Raw genomic sequence first — 6,328 nt, 5'->3', positions numbered from 1 at the left:
ACACACCCTGGGAATAGAAACGCAGACCCTGATTGTTATATCTCTTTGCCTAATCTGTGGTCTTTTTGACCAAATTCAGTGTATATAGAAAGACACTGTGGGTACCCAGTACAGTAACCTCAGGAATAATAGAATACATTCTTTCCCAAATGTTTGATTGTATTGTAATCCCTTCAGAGACACTATTCAAGTGCTGAAGTCGTACTACATAGTAGGTACATACCCCTCATGTCCTAAGATTTTGGGATCATCAGATCCATTTGAAATACAGATCTGCAGTACTGGCCACAGCAATTTTTCTTTCTGTGGTAGCTTGTTTTGTGTTGACAGAGAAATTCTCTTGCAGGTTTCAGAAATGTTGAAGAAATTTTGTAGGGTTAACATCTTCCATAACTGCAAGTACTCCAATTTAAAGCTAAGGGTATGATGTGGTGTACAAAGCAGTGCCACAGACAATCATTGTTAGAGTAAAAGGAAAAATACGTAAGTAGAGCAATTAACACACACAAAAAAAGCACCTAATAAATGATACTTCCATCATGTATGTGCAAGATGGCATGGTAAACTGAATGTTGTAGAGCAGGATTTAAATCAGTAACAGTGTATAATTAAATGGGATAAAATTAACTTTCATTTGAAGGATAGTTACTTTCCTTAGAAAATTATTTTGCTCTATAGTTGTCGAAGTGAGCGATTTCTTTTTTTCCTTTACACAGTAAAACTTTAAAACTTAATGTGTTGCAGGAATAGCAAGGCACTGAATGTTGGATGAACATTTCTCCTTCACTGATGCATATTTTTACAAATCGGTGTTTCTAATTTACCCGAAGTCTTAAAGTAATAGTAAAACATGAATATAAATTGAACTTAGTTTTTTAAGTAGAGGCAAAGTTTTGTTTTCTTTTTTTTTTTTTTTTCCCTTCAAAAAATCTCTAGGTGACATTCACTGAAAGACATTGTATCATGCTTCCTTAAAGTGCTGTGATGTATAACATAGCTTTTGCTTGGAAAATTCCACTGAGATCTGGTGATGTCAAATTGAACTTAGCAAAAACAAATTGGTATGCCAGTGCTTCACAGTAAGTGAAATAGATGTCCAGCATCATCCTCTGCAAGCATTGGGCCCCTCAGCTACAGAACCAGAGACTTTCATTTGAGGAGCCAGTCTTCCATGGGGACAGGGAACTATGACAGCTGTTTCAGTGTGTTTCCCTTCTCTGCCGTTTCCTGCCACTCTTGCTGTGGGTAGGAACAACTACTCTCCTCTAAAGGAGGAAAAAAAAAAAAAGGAAAAAAAAAGAACTGTGAACTTAATATTGTTAAAAAAAAAAAAAGTCTTCCTGCCTTTCTGCCTGTTCTAACTGATGTAACCTTTCCCATCCGAAGTATGTCTGTTGGAGAGGCATATTTGGAGCTTCCTGGAAGGAAATGGGAATACTGTAGGAAATATTGTCCTATCCAGTTAGTCTCCATTTTAAGGTTTTGCTCACAAAGACTAATAGTAGGCCTAGGCCGACTAGTAAAGGACTATTACCTTGAAAAGTGAGAGATAACTGTGTTTTTAAACTGAAAGAGTATCAGTCTACCTCTTATAAATTGTTGTGCATTTTTGGCATACTTTAGTTCTTACTCATACTTCAGCTCTTAGCATCTGTGCTCTAGGCAGATAATGAAGGTTTATATAATCCCTAAGGGATTCTAACCTTTTTTCAATTTTTCATAATTCTTAAACTCAAAAATGAGAATCATGTTTGAGGAAGTATGAGGGAGATGCGTTGTCATAAAGCTGCAACAGAAAGTGCTAGTAGTTGACATTAGTCCACATGGTAGATCTGTCTCAGATGCAATTTCTGCCTCCTCAGGAAAACCAAACAAGCAGTTGAAAGGAAGGACGGTGAATGACAATTTCTTTTTTCAAGAAATGTTGCCCTGCAGGTTCAGGAAGCACTAAGTGACCTCACTACATTCTCCATTCTCAGTTCCAATTGTTAAGCCATGCTTTTCACAATTTTTGGTTGTTTTTATATACCTTTAGTTTTGCTGCTGTAGACACAAGACAAACTGGCACCTTGGTTTGTACAAATAACTGTCAATTTGCAAAAGAAAATTTGAGTGTAAATAGGGTTACAATAGTGTGATTTAAGCTGTGTATATAAACCCCTCATCTGAGCTGTTGGCAGCTTATGCATTAAAACTGAATGTCACACGAATGAAATCTGGGAGGATATGTCTGATGCATTTTAGATTTTTTATTAATTAGCAAATTTTTATTAATTAGCAAACATACTTTGGAGGAATTCATTTCTCATCTTAAGGTTCTATCATGGGTTTGATCTGAAACCCTGATGTAGAGAGTAGTTTAATTTCTTTTCATTTTAACTAGGCTTATAAGTTTATTGAACAGAAAACAACAACAAAAAAAAACAGGTTGAAATGCACCTGGCAGAATAATATAATAGAGAGATTTGAATTGCAGTCTGATAACAAACACTGTCATTCTTGTAGCTACTCAGAAATTGTCAGCTGTAAAACATGTCTGTATTTGAAGACTCTATTTTCACATTTAATTTCGGGGGGGGGAGGGATTAATTTGGTTGAGCAGGAAGCATGTATGTTTGTATTAATAGTAAAATGATATTACTCTGGACAGTACCCCAGGCTTTCTTAAAAACACAGCAGTTATTTGACTTAAATTTCTCTATATATATATTCATCTGTACTGATTTTAATCATAAAAATTTAGCTGTTACTGTATTATTTTCAAATTGCTGAACATACCATTATAGATCTAGAAAATGCCTAAATTAGAGAACTAGATAAACTACATTACAGCTACATTGTCATAGTTAAATCTTGATCAAGATGTTGACAAAAAAGGTTTATCACCTTCTAATGCTTCTAAATCAGTGCAAGGGTAGATTGCAAACTATATCTGCATTAAATAGTTGCATACTTAGCACTATGTTTGAGATGTAATAACTGTAAGCCTTACAGCAAGAGTAACGGCTAATCCCTTTGTGGCCATGCTATGAGGAGATGCAAGGCAGGATCTGTCCTCGTTGGCTCTAACGCCACTTTGCAGCTGGGCTCAGTGGGAGTGCTGTGCTTGCTCTGACTGCTGCCAGGTGGTAATTGCTTGTTGCTATTGGATTCGTGGTTCTCAGATCTGTGGATGAGCTCCCACCTTGGTTGCAGTGTGTTCCCTGTTGTATTTGCCTTTAGCTGCCTGTGCAGGACGTGACACGTGCATCTCCCATCACATACAAATGTTTATTTGCCAAGTTCTGCTTTGTTCTCTACCTCTCTTTTTCTATAATTATACTGAAGATTTTAGTTCCAGTCCAATAAAGCTGTGTCATTTTGGAGTCAGCTTCATTCCTGCTGCCTCTTTCTCACTGTGCAGCCTCCACTGTGGTTGACGTTCAGGCCGTGCTGCCACAGAGCTCAGCCTGAGCCTGCTGAGACCTGGAGTCAGAGGGGGTGTCATTGAGCAAGCAACCCTTACTTCATATTCCTCTGCCATTGCAATTAAGCTTGTATGTGTATGTTCAGCTTTCAGTAGAAGAAACTACCATGATTTCAGTGAGATGTGCTTAATTGCCTCCTTACACGTTCTGTGAGGCTTTCCACTCACTGGGTGTAAGTAGAGCCTTTGTAAGTAGGGAGCATGAGTAGCTACATGTGGGCTGTTAGACTTGCTTGTGATCTGAACGCAGCCATTATGAAGTGCCTTTCCATACTGCTGAGATAGCTTGGTTTAGGCTCCTTGTTTTATTTTATTTTTATGTCAACTTAGATTTTCATTTGATTGGCGTTCTTCATTGTATTCAGGAAGGATAACTCCACTATCCAGCAGCTGCATCAATAAACCCAACAACTTATTAGCAAAATTGCAATTAGCACCCACTAGTTTCAGGCATCATTTTTGCTTCCCAACTATTTATTATTTACTCTATGTTGTGATAGAGAAGTAGCAATAATTGTTTACATATTGACTGATTTGAGAAGTGGACCTTTAGGACTGAATATTCTAAAGCAGCTACTGCAATTACTAGTGTGTTTAAACTGGACAGGTTTTTTTGCTTGTTTTGGTTGCCTTTTTTTTTTCCTCATGGCTTCTTTAAGGCCAGTAACGCTGTTGAGTTCACTTACACAACACTTGATCAAGAAGATGATGATGTAACCAGATAGCCTAGCTTAGTTGTAAATAGCTGTGGATAGAGGATCTAACATAACTGGTTCTAAGTGCTTTGGCATGTTTTTTTGTTTGTTTGTTTGTTGTGTGATAATACAGAGTTAAATTTTATGGGAGACTTGAATTCTTTTCACCCAAGTGGCCACTTAGGTCACGCAACATAACTTTCTGTATTATGTATATTGTATAAGTTGTGTAGATCTGATGCCTATTTAATCACTGCTCAATTTAGATCTTAGAACTTCTTGTTATTGTTGTTTAAGTATGCATAACAGACCTTTCAAGTGTGACCTTTCTGTTGGTATGTATCTTGGGAACAAAAGAAGGATTTCATAATGAACAGCCTTGCCATAATGAGTCATTATTTAAAAAAAAAATACAGCAAGTATCTTAAGCAAATGTCATAATATATATTCTGTGGTCAGCACCAATTTAGACAAATTAAGCTGCATTCCATGCTAAAATGCTGGTGTGCTAATACAAGAAGACAATTGTTGTGGTGGTTTCAGTGGGTTTTTTTCACTGTTTTCTGTCCAGTCAGGCAAGTTCTCCCACATTACTTGGGAGATGAAAAGTGACTAGATTTTAAATAATTGAGCAAAATTGTATTGACTTAAGTGAAACATATTCAACAATTGGGAATAAAATACACTTCACTCAGTAGAGATGCATTGTTCAATTTATGAAGACTAAGGTTCAGGTGGCTTATTCAATGTTTCATCATTATTTATCTGTAGATTTACATCTCATATTTAAGTTCAGCAGTGACTGACGAAACGGTGTTCAGTTGCATCAGCTGAAAGTTCTTGATATAACCAGCTTAATCCCTGGTTTTACTTTCCTGACTTCTTGTGTCAAAATAAGAAATGTCATTGTGTAAAAGCCGCTGGGAGCATAACATCATAACCTCAAATTTAGATCAGTATTGCTACTTTTAAATAGCTTCCTAAGGCTGTGAACATGTGCGTTCTGCTGAAGAACTTTACCATGCTACTGCTGTATACTGTTGAAAGACAGGATGGTGTATGTCAACACTGACCATGAAGATTTCTATTAATCTTGTCAAGGAAAGTGTTGGGATATGGAAGTGCAAGCAAAGTGGGCGAGTGCTGCAGTTTTTCCAGCTAAGAGAGGTTTCTATAGCAATTAGGGGCCAGGAACAGCCCTCCTGTTCTCTTCACTTGTGGTAAAACAGTGGCCTCAATGAAGTCAACAGAAATCCTACAGTTACATTTCATTGGGATTACAATTTAACCTTTCTCCCTTTCCCATATGATCCATGGGACCTACGATTTTGTTGGCTGCAACCCCATGAAAACTTAATTCACAGAACGTAAGTAATGTTGCAGGCATCTAGGCAAAAGTTACACTTAACTGGAGATCCCGCTGATGTGAAATAGCACAAAAGGCAGTGACAGTCTGTCTGCACAAGTTCTGTATTCATGTCATCTGTTTGCAAGATGAGATCTTACTGTGCAGTGCAATAGCCATCTTCAAAATACTATATGTTACTTATAAAGTTCTAATGGTGGAGAGCTACACTAAGAGAATACAAACAAAGGGATAACATGGATTAATCCAACAAAAATTTTGTAAAGTCTAACAGCTTGTTACATAGCATGCTGAACATAAAGTGAGAAAGAGTGAATTGGAAAGTAAAGGTTAAATCTATGAAGCTCTATCAAGATTGCTCTGTAGAAACGTTGGTAGTTTTAATTTTAACTGTGTCAAAATACAGGCTTACTTACCTTTCCCCTTAGGTATGCCCTTATTTCTCACAAAAAATAAAAATAAAAATAAAAACAAAAAGATCAATCAGAAACCCGCCTCTTGCATTAATACATTTTATATATGGATTTCAGGATTTCACCTGGAAGTACTCAACTCTGCTCCAGCATATCTTTTGCAATTGATTCTATTTTACATAGGCATTTAGTCTATTTTTTCCACCATACTCCAGAAGTATCAGTGAAAGCCCTAGAGCCAACCTTGCAGCTCCCTGACGCGGGCTCTCCCTGGAGGCTGGGGGCTCCGCAGCGGCCCCGAGGAGCACCCAAAGACGGGCCCGACCCTGTGGGGACCCGGGGACGGGCAAAGAACGGGGCATGGGCCCGGCCCCTCCTGTACATTTTC

Source organism: Anser cygnoides, chromosome 11, assembly GCF_040182565.1.
Source record: "Anser cygnoides isolate HZ-2024a breed goose chromosome 11, Taihu_goose_T2T_genome, whole genome shotgun sequence".
NCBI classification, from domain to species: Eukaryota; Metazoa; Chordata; class Aves; order Anseriformes; family Anatidae; genus Anser; species Anser cygnoides.
This window is presented reverse-complemented; position numbering follows the sequence as displayed.